The 11,876-nt window shown below is 41.6% G+C and overlaps 1 long non-coding RNA gene across 1 annotated transcript; it reads right to left on the bottom strand.

The window, feature by feature from the left end:
* Positions 1-2,768: 2,768 nt before the first annotated feature.
* LOC310866698 lies at positions 2,769-11,313 on the bottom strand. Its single transcript, XR_014569945.1, has 4 exons — positions 11,125-11,313; positions 8,583-8,758; positions 6,173-6,310; positions 2,769-3,852 (listed from the first exon to the last, which is right to left on the bottom strand). It is a non-coding gene; the product is annotated as an uncharacterized lncRNA (long non-coding RNA).
* Between the last annotated feature and the right edge of the window lie 563 nt (positions 11,314-11,876).

Genomic DNA, 11,876 nt, shown 5'->3' on the forward strand with positions numbered 1-11,876 from the left:
TTAATAAGCCAGGTCATTCTGTAGAGACCTTGGGGTGAAAACCTGATGTTTTAAGTATGGCTCGACTCCATTTCTATCTGCTCAGGGATATCCTGACACGGACCCTCCTCTCGGAGCTAAAGCATTAACTCGCCTATTAGTTTGTATTGTTGCTCATTTCAGAACGCGCCCAATATTACTGACATACATACAGTAGAAAAGTGTAAATTGATAAAACATGTAGGCCTATAATGCGCAGCTGAACGGTCCAATATTAGACTGACCAAACACACATATGTGTAAATAGAAAACATGTAGAAGCTGAACTCGTCCCTCAAAGTAAACACAACACAGAACTCTAAAATAAAATACCTTGTTACGTTGACCGCCATTGTTATTATTATTATTATTATTACCTGTTTGGCCTCTCGTTGTGGAAAATACGTTCTTTACATTTACTTCTTGTTCTGAGCGTGTCCTTCCATCATGGCTCCACACGTCTTTAGCAGTTAGCACCGCGATATATAATAACTATTATTATTATAAATAACAACTAAACACTAACAATATAAGCTGCAAGTGTAGAGTTATAGTATAGTACAGTAACTATGTAGGCTATGTAGTAGGCCTAATACATTATAGTAGTGTACAGACTCCTGAGTGAGACGAATTGTTTGCACCAGCTGTGTTCAATCAATCAATCAATGGTCCAGTGTAGCGTAGAGATGAGTCGGTCATGAACGAACGAATCAAAAGAACTAGTTCTTTTTGGTGAACGAAACCGATCCGGTCACTTCCGTGAACGATCCGTTCTGCGTCCGTTCTTAATGACGGGGATTCGCCCGGCGGCTCTTCTCATTCAGAGCCTGCTCTGTTACTTTATTATGAATCATGGAATCACTATGCATTATGTTTTATGAGCTTATGACCATGAATGTTAGTATTTTAGCTGTTTTAGTATTTTTTGATAGTAAGCATTTTAATGACAGCATTTACAAACTTTAAATTAATGTTTGTGAATTAAACTAGTATAATATTAAATTATATATAACTACAACTATTATTACTATTATTATTATTATTATTATTACTTTATATTACAATGTAGGCATTTATCAGGCATTAATCCATTTATCAGGCTTTATCCAGTGATCATATTTATAAGCATTAGAAATATATGAATATTCATAAATGTTTAATTTAAATGAATGAATTAATGATAGGTGGACAGACAATGTTGGAACTATGCACAAAAACAAACTTCACCCATTTACTTGTAAAACTGTGATGCATTTCACTCCTATGCCATATAAAGTTAGGTGTGAATCCCTAGACTCCTTCAAACCCGCTCTCAAAAAGAGCACCTACGGACAGCTGCAATGGACCCTGATGTTAACCAGTGTTGTTTTTGGCAGCAAATTTTGATTTTAGTTTTAGTCAAAGTCTCTTACTCTCTCAATAGTTTAATTTAGTTTCAGGCACATTTTAGTCACCTGGAATGTTTTAGTGTTAGTCTAGTTTTAGTTGACTAAATATCATAAGATTTTAGTCGACTAAATCCACAGTTGATTTAGTAGACTAAAATGTACTTTGGTGAGCCGTGATGCCGTCGTAATGACTGATTTTACACTCGCTGAAAATAGCTGATCTACAAGCTCACGTGTTGCGCTGCGACACACGAGTTTGTAGATCTCAGCTATTTTCAGCATGCAATCAAGTGTAAAATGACTTATACTGGATCTCTTCCTATAGCATTTAAAAGTTGACAAAATTGTTAGTATATATAGTCATCAGTTTTAGTAATCATAGCTTAGTTTTAATTTAGTTTCCATCAGTGAAAAAAGGTAGTCGACGAACATTTTTCGTCTTAGTTTTAGTCAACGAAATCAACACTAATGTAAACAAGTGTTTTTTCTGGTTTTATCGTCGTAGCAGTAGATTTTGTATTGACCTGTATACTTTTGTTTGAAATGTACCTACATACTGTGAAATAAACATTTCAATCAATCAATCATAAATGCTGTACCTGTTGATCACAGACGAGGCCTTCTACTGTCCTCGCCTTGGATAAAGGCACTATATAAATGCACCATTTACCATTTATTTAACACCACAGAAGACAGCAGGAAGTGAAGTCGGGGTTTCAGACATTTTATTGATTTAGAATTCGTTACCATGTCAAAGGTCGTCAGGGACAGGTGGGTGTGGCAAAGCTTCTTATACACCTGTAAAGAGTTCAAAGGTCATCAGGGCCAGATGTATGGAATAAAGCATAACTAAATCTAAAGATGTAATGATGTTTTAGGCCGACCAGCTGAAGAGATCACAGATTTGAGGCATTAAGGTTGCTTTTATTACATTTAACTGAGATTCTATTGCTAGTATTCTATTGCTAGTTTGATCACATCACTCAGGTGACCCAGCCGGGGTGATCAAGTCCCGACTTACGTCCCAGTAGCTACCCTCGATCAGTCCCATTAGGGTTAGCTGGGGACCATCACTGCCTTACAATATTAAATATGAAGCAAATATAGATTGAAGTGCTTCGACAAAAGACTGAATGGAAAGCAAAATAGAATAACAAAGTGCTTGTCAATGAACGGTACTGTAGCCCAATTTATCTTATGCTTAAAAATGCTCATTATTTATTTAAATAATGTTATATTCTTTAATTCAACAATAAAATATTTATTTAATTTCAATAAATAAATAAATTATTATTTAAAATAACAAATGTTCATAGCTGAAATAGAAGTGTCTATTTGTACATCTCTAAATGTTTTGATGAATTGAACATGGTGGACCCTGTTGTAAACAAGCGTAATGCTTAATTGGGTCATCCACTCACAGTTAACAGTCTTTGTCTTGAGTTTGTGCTTGAAATGTACTGTAATTCTGCAAACTGTTAATAAATATTTCAATCAATCAATTCTGGGGAGGTCTCTGGAACAACATATTTTCAGATGGGGGTCGGCGGCCAAATACTCATAATTCTGGGGGTCCTTGACATGAAATATTGAGCACTGAGAGAATTAAAAAATAAATCTACAGAGCAACTATATTTGGAGGTATGAATCTCACCAACACTTGGAGTTAACATCATGAGGTTGTTAACACAAGCCAAACCTCTAACAAAGAGGCGCTTCAAACGTTTTTGAGAAGAAACAAATCTGAATCAGATCTGTGAAACATCCAGACTGGAATCCGATTAGATTACATTAAGTCTAAACACAATTTTTTACAAATGCGACTTGAGCCACATTCAGAGGTGGTCTGATTCAAATCTCATTCAGGAGATCAGTCTCAGTCTGAACGCAAAATAAATCTGATTCCATGTGACTTGTTTGTGTTTAGAGTCACTTATTTAAACAGATCGCATTCCAATCTGAATCTGGCACAGATCTGATTCAGACTGGATTCAGCTGCCAATCTGAACACAGATCTGTGACAGATCCCATCTGGTCACTTGCAGATGCAGTGTGAACGGTCGATCAGATTTGAATCAGATTTGACTGGATGTGACTGCAGTCTAAATGGGGCATTACTACATCTGTCTTGTTTCTCTTGTTGTCTCCTTGATTTGATAAGCGAGAAACACCAACACACACTCACAAAGTCACCCAAGTGTAAAACCAATAAATATACTCATATAGTGAACAAAGTGTTCTTGTGCCTCATCGTCAGAAATGTGAGTTCACCGGAGGTGGGAGGAGCATTAAATGCCAACCTGGCTGAAAACACAATCTCCTCCCCTCAGTGGTGTTGGTGATGGCTCACAGACACAGACGGCGGCTGCAGGTCTTTGCTCTCTGTGTCCGAAGCAGAGTCGATGTCCTGCGTCTGCCGTTTCATCCACATGGCAGCTCCTCGTGTCTGAGATATAGAAACAGAAAGTTAGCTCCACCTCTCCCCCTCTCAAACTGTCTGCTAAAGCAGCTAACTCCACCTCTCCCCCTCTCAAACTGTCTGCTAAAGCAGCTAACTCCACCTCTCCCCCTCTCAAACTGTCTGCTAAAGCAGCTAACTCCACCTCTCCCCCTCTAATGCAAGTAACTGACAATATATAAAGTCACAACACCAACTCTGATAAGGCAGCATCGCAATGTTTATCATAACATAAAATGTATATGCCGATTTGCTCAGTGACAGACAAAACAGACACTGTTCATTGTTAAGTTAAACGCCCAGGGGTATTTATTCCATTAACCCATTCAGGACGGAAACCCCTTTTGGGATTAGGTTATACTTTAGCTATTGAAAAATAGCAGATCTACAAGCTCATAGTGCGGCAAGTGCCGCAATACGAGCTTGTAGAAAAATCGTGAAAATGTGGCGTGAATCTTTGAATATATATTCTTTCCCAGTGGACGTTTTTAACTTCAATCTTTGCTTCTGAGGGGTCTCTGGAACAGATAGGGGTCCCGCGGCCAAATACAGATAATTCTGGAGGTCCTTGACATGAAAAAAGTTGAGCACCATTGACATACTGTAGATCGACAACAACGGGAGGTATGATTAATTCTAACGCGACTAGCGGTGGGCCGTCTAACACATAATCTTTGCTTGGAATTGGACGGAATTATTTAGATTTAGATTCACGCCAGCCTGTGGAGCGATGCGATCGGTTTTGATATCAATACATCACCGTCCTTTTATTAATCTCAGTCCTGGGCGACGAGTGTTACTAATTGATAGGACGGAGAACTCTTGCCGCTCGGGTGTTAATGGCATTTAATGTTTGTGTTAGTGACAAAACAAACATTAAACTCTGTCCATTGTCAATGGACAAGACAAACATTAAACTCTGTCCATTGTCAATGGCGTTTTGAATGTTTGTCTAGACAAGACAAACTTAATTAAATTAAACATAGGAGGGGCCAGCGCCCCTCAAAAATAGAATCTTTTGTATTAGCTTTAATATGTCATGTTACTTAAGGAATGGGATCTGAGATGATGATCATTACTGTGTCTACAGTACCTACCCCTGAGATGTCCATCAGTGAAAGATTCAATAAAAAGAGGTTAGGGTTAGGTTTAGGGGTTAGTGTTTAGGGTAATAGTTACCTTCCTCTCTCAGCTATCTGATCCTCGCAGGGATCTGGTCCGTTCCCATGATGGACAACCTAGAAATCACATTATGCATTATGTTGATGGCAGCGACCGGGAGCCAATGGAGGGAGAGGAGAAGGGGGAGGGGCAGCGACCGGGAGCCAATGGAGGGAGCGGAGAAGGGGGAGGGGCAGCGACCGGGAGCCAATGGAGGGAGCGGAGAAAGGGAGTGACATGTGAGAATTCTGGCTCGTTGAAGACCAAGCGTGTTGTGGCATTCTGGATCAATTGGAGAGGCTTAAGTGTGCATGCCGGTAGGCCAGTAAGGAGGGCGTTACAATAGTCAGGTTTTGACCTGACTGATGTCTGGATGAGGAGCTGGGCTGACTCCTGGGTGAGGAAGGGTCTAATCCTTCCAATGTTATGGAGTTGGCTTCCCTTGGCGTCCCCATTTCCCTGCAGCTGTGCACCTGAGACAGAGTGGTATCCCCAAATAGGCTGTGCCCCGATTCCCTGCCTATGCCCAGGTGAAACAACAGGCTGTGCCCTACAACACCTTCCCATGCACAACATTAACATTGAATCGACTACAACAGGCTTTATGTCACATACTGATAAAATAACCATAATAAAACTTTCAGTTTGTCTTGTCTAGTTTCCTCACAAAACAGAGTATGAGAAAAATGTTTTAATGACCAAAGCTTGCAGTGGGAGTGTCCAAAGTCTCTTTCCCATTTCGATGTACAGATTTAACTTTGATCCGACTCACCTCAGCGGTGGACTGCAGGCTGTGTGTACGTCCACACTACTACTGTACACTATCCCAGGTTAGGGTCAGACTCACCTCAGCGGTGGACTGCAGGCTGTGTGTACGTCCACACTACTACTGTACACTATCCCAGGTTAGGGTCAGACTCACCTCAGCGGTGGACTGCAGGCTGTGTGTACGTCCACACTACTACTGTACACTATCCCAGGTTAGGGTCAGACTCACCTCAGCGGTGGACTGCAGGCTGTGTGTACGTCCACACTACTACTGTACACTATCCCAGGTTAGGGTCAGACTCACCTCAGCGGTGGACTGCAGGCTGTGTGTACGTCCACACTACTACTGTACACTATCCCAGGTTAGGGTCAGACTCACCTCAGTGGTGGACTGCAGGCTGCAGGGCGAACTTGATCTGGTTGACTCCGTGGTGAACGGGCTTGCCGTAGGTGGCTCCCTTCGGTACGGGGCGTTCACGACCATCACGGCACACACGGATACGATAGATGACGTAGCCTGTTGAAACAAAAAAATATATGCTAATGACGTAAACATACGCTAATGAGGTAGCCTGTTGGAATAGAACACAGTGCTGCTGTTTTTGCTTGTAAAATGTGTTATTGATTTCGGCACCACAAAATATTTCTCAATGTCATAAATACATATACCTAACATCTAAAACAAGTACTGGTGCCTTAGTTTACTCATACGTTAATCTATTCTAGATCATGAAATGTAGCACATTTGTAAAAAAGAAAACGCTTCAACTAACGTAAATGGCACCCAGCACACTGAAACATAAACACAGTGCTGTGCCCTGAGATGGAGGGATGCAGCTGAGTGACCACTGCATGTCTTGTAGTTGAAGCGGATGTCAGATGTCTATAGGGTGAGCAGGAAAGGTGACAGCACTGAGCCCTGGGGAGTGCCTGTGATGTACACGTCCAGCACCTCCGAACAGACAACCCTGCAGTCTCACATAATGCAGTCTGCCCCAGAGATTCTTAGATCCATGCCACCAAACCATGCCCCCCCCCTTCAACACAAGCTTCTGCAAGCAGTTGTGACCGGATAGTTTTGAAGACACTGGAGAAGTTTAAAAAAGCATGATTCTAACTGTATTGCCCTGGGTGTCAAAGTGTGTGAATGCATTGTTTAGCATGTAGAATAGATGACATCATCAAACCCAATGTCCACCTGGTATGCAGACTGAAGGGGGCCAATGTACTGATTGCACGGAGATGATCACAGTTCCTCCCCGTCTTTAGGGAGAGGATATCGTTTGGATCAGCCCCTCATCACACGTAGAAAATGCATGTTTTGGCCAGAAAGGAATCTTTTTCCTACCGGAAAAAGATTAAAAAGACTTTGTTACTCCATTGCGCCCCTGCAGATATAAAAAAGAATCCCTTTCTGGCCAAAAATAATGCATTTTATACATGTGGTGGGGAGCTCAGAGTGGAAAGTAGGCTTTCTAGTAATAACACAAGCCGCCTTTGTATTGGTAAGTATAGGTACGTATTTATATTTCCGCAACAGAGGAGAGGCTGGTCTGCATTTCATGCGAGCGCAGGAAGACCCACCCATAGCTCTAATGAAGGCATTAGAGCTGAGCTATACTATATTATACTATACTATACTATACTATACTATACTATACTATACTATACTATACTATACTATACTATCAGTGTTTACTGCAGGAAAAAGCTTTGGCATGGAGCTGGGCACACCCTCTATTAGAGTGTTCTAGATAGATGTAATCATTGATACGTCACATACTGATAAAAGAACTATAATAAAACCTTCAGTTTGTCTTGTCTAGTTTCCTCACAAAACCAGAGTATGAGAAAAATGTTTTAATGGCCAAAGCTTGCAGTGGGAGTGTCCAAAGTCTCTTTCCCATTTCAATGTACAGATTTAACTTTGATCCGACTCACCTCAGCGGTGGACTGCAGGCTGTGTGTACGTCCACACTACTACTGTACACTATCCCAGGTTAGGGTCAGACTCACCTCAGCGGTGAGTCTTTCAGACCCCTATCTGAAAATATGTCGCTCCAGGAACCCCAACCTCATAGCGCGGTGTCGCACTATGAGCTTGTAGATCTGCTATTTTTCAATAGCTAAATTATAATATAATCCTTAAAACACCAAAAGAGGTTCCCGTCATGAATGGGTTAAAAGGAGCTGTAATTGTCCAGCCTACAGTCCTTAAGTACCCAGTAAACACTCACCCTGCTAGGCCTTGTATCCCAGCCTACAGACCCAGTAAACACTCACCCTGCTAGGCCTTGTATCCCAGCCTACAGACCCAGTAAACACTCACCCTGCTAGGCCTTGTATCCCAGCCTACAGACCCAGTAAACACTCACCCTGCTAGGCCTTGTATCCCAGCCTACAGACCCAGTAAACACTCACCCTGCTAGGCCTTGTATCCCAGCCTACAGACCCAGTAAACACTCACCCTGCTAGGCCTTGTATCCCAGCCTACAGACCCAGTAAACACTCACCCTGCTAGGCCTTGTATCCCAGCCTACAGACCCAGTAAACACTCACCCTGCTAGGCCTTGTAGCCCAGCCTACAGACCCAGTAAACACTCACTCTGCTAGGCCTTGTATGCCAGCCTACAGACCCAGTAAATACTCACCCTGCTAGGCCTTGTAGTCCAGCCTACAGACCCAGTAAACACTCACCCTGCTAGGCCTTGTATCCCAGCCTACAGACCCAGTAAACACTCACCCTGCTAGGCCTTGTATCCCAGCCTACAGACCCAGTAAACACTCACCCTGCTAGGCCTTGTATGCCAGCCTGCGGTCCTTGTCGGGCCTGGTGGGTCGGGGAGCTCTGTAGAGATTGGACAGCTGGCGGTACTGCAGCAGGAAACGCATCACGTCCGACTGCTTCTTGCGCCACAACTCCTGCATGTATTTGTACGCTGACTACGCTCGCATCTTGGTTTATCTGCAGGAGGAGAGACAGCAGGACAGTAAGACAGTGTACTTGTACAATAATACTCAAGAAATTCTGTGCAGGAGTTTGGAAGCGCACGTCAAAGTCACCCTGCGTACCACCTGTTTCGAATTTGCACATAATGCAGGAGGCAGCAGTGCGACCCGTTAATAAAAACGAGTGCTTCCAAACTGCAACACTTGGAAAAAGAATCACCTGCACAGAATGTCTCATAACAACATGTCTATGGTGGATTTTTATGACACACAAGCTCGGCAGATTGAAAGAGGATAATTCAAGCTTGGCCTAGAGCTGCAATGTTGGTGAGTTTAATGTCGTTTAATACAAGCAGATCGCAAACGCAAATTGGATAAATGGGGAGTCAATGGAGGGTATTGCAACTCTAGATTCATCCCATTATAAAAAAATCTAGAGTTGCAAATTGCTGCTAGTCTAGTATCAACTAGGCTTGATAGATAGCCTGATATGATCTGGGCTTTAAATGAGCTGTACTGTACTTTGAATGTTTGAACGTGTATGAAAGGTGGTATATAAATAAAATTGCCTTGCCTACTTGCTCAGACTGAGGTAACCATAGACTGTAAAAGGGTAACACACACACAAAGTCACACACACACACACACACACACACACACACACACACACACACACACACACACACACACAATTTACAATTTACAATTTAGGCATTTAGCAGACGCTCTTAATCCAGAGCGACTTACATTTAAGCAAGAACAAAAGCATGGGAATACATCACATAAAAGCATTTATCATGAAACATGCGTAAGCTAAGAAGGTAACAGTGGAATATCTATATGATGAAACTATACATACACTATACATAATAAACTATACATATTCAGTACTATGCTATACATATATGTACTATGGCATGCTATGACTATATACAATACAATTATAGTGCTGTCTACATAACATGCTATAAGTCTGTGTCAAATGCTATCTAAGCCAACAGAAATGCTATCTAAGGGGTTAGGGTAAGTGCTATGGGCCATGATGGAGTCTGAAAAGGTGGGTTTTCAGGCTACGGCGGAAGATTGGGAGTGACACACACACACACACACACACACACACACACACACACACACACACACACACACACAGTCTGTATAATCATTCATAGGCTACTACTCATTGTTGACAGAACATACTGTATTCATTTCACACTCAGAAATGATAGATAATTAATTCACTGTTCATTCAGTCACTGACTGAACATGTGACTCATTCAGAGATAAAGTGGAGTATTTTGAGGTAAACCAACCTTTTCAGACTCCATCATGGCCCATAGCACTTACCCCACCCCCTTAGATAGCATTTCTGTAGACTTGGGTAGCATTTGATACAGACTTATAGCATGTTTTGAAGACAGCACTATAATTGCATTGTATGTAGTCATAGCACGTCATAGTACATATGTATAGCATAGCATAGTATAGTATATATGTATAGTTTATATGTATAGTTTCATTATATAGATATTCCACTGTTACTTTTTAGCTTACGCATGTTTCATGATAAATGCTTTTTATGTGATGTATTCCCATGCTTTTTTGTTCTTGCTTAATGTAAGTCGCTCTGGATTAAGAGCGTCTGCTAAATGCCTAAATTGTAAATTGTAAACTGACCTGAATGGAATGGTCTCTCTCTCTCTCTCTGTGAATATCTCTCTCTATCTCTCTCTCTCTGTGTGTGAATGAGGTGTAAACTGACCTTAATGGAACGGTCTCTCTCTGTGTGTGTGTGTGTGTGTGTGTGTGTGTGTGTGTGTGTGTGTGTGTGTGTGTGTGTGTGTGTGTGTGTGTGTGTGTGTGTGTGTGTGTGTGTGTGTGTGTGCTACATAGAAGTGTCTATTTGTATGTATGTTTTGATGAATTGAACAATGTGGACCCAAGCGTAATGCTTAATTGGGTCGTCCACTCACAGTTAACAGTCTTTGTATTGAGTTTGTGCTTGAAATGTACTGTAATTCTGCAAACTGTTAATAAATATTTCAATCAATCAATCAGTGTGAGTGTGTGTGTGTGTGTGTGTGTGTGTGTGTGAATGACGTTTTTTTTTTTTATTGATTCAGCAATAGTATTTATTAACAGTTTGCAGAAGTACAGTACATTCCAATCACAACTCAATACAGAAACTGTTAACTGTGAGTGGACGACACCATAAAGCCCCCCCCCCCCCCCCCCGGGTCAGCTCATTCTATCTGCCGACCCAAAGTCTTAAACATGTCAGAAACTTTACTACCATTGGGTTCTGACTCGCGTATGTATAGCCGCTATACACTTGTTTACAAGAGGGTCCACCATGTTCAATTCATCAAAAAGGTGTAAACTGACCTTAAGACTGTTCCAGTCTCAGAACAGGTTGGTTTGTCGGTTGGTAAAAATAAAATAAAAAGTCCCTTTAGTTTCGCTGCTTTAATGGCTCTTATGGCTGTAGAGACACGTGACGTATTTAAACTTTGGCAATGGAACCAAATGAACCCGCTCGTTCAGACAAGACGGCTCGGTTCAATATATGTAACATAATTCCTGCTACTGTATCATTTATTATGAGCAGCAAAATCACTGTCTTTGCTAAAGTTTTTTCCACAACAACATCAGCATCAGCATCCGGGTGTGCAACGTTTAAAAGAGGACCAGACGGAAACACTTTAAACAGATCAGTTCCTACTCCAATGTCTGCTTCTGTCTGTCTGAGGAGGTTTACGGTACAACAGCGACGCCCTGTGGGTGCATGTGCTCATTACACCACCATGCAAGGGCCGGGACTTTAACGCGTTAATCGAGATTAATTAACTACAGAAAAAATAATCGCGATTAACTACAGATAAATAATCGCACCTTTTTGTTTTCCCCATAATAAAGTAGTTTGTATTTGTTTTCTCATGCCCAGCCATGTAATGCACATTTGAGTATTCATATACACACTGAAGACACTTTATATATAAGGCACTTGCTGCCTATATATATCACCTGCCTATCACTGTTGGATAAAACGCATTTTTCTATGGAGTTGTGTGCACTGGAAATAATAAAAAAGTCCCCCCATTCTGTGTTGCCTAGAACTGGAGGTCTGAAAAAAACAG

The sequence above is a fragment of the Protomyctophum parallelum genome (genome assembly GCF_964188405.1).
Source record: "Protomyctophum parallelum genome assembly, chromosome: 11".
NCBI lineage: Eukaryota > Metazoa > Chordata > Actinopteri > Myctophiformes > Myctophidae > Protomyctophum > Protomyctophum parallelum.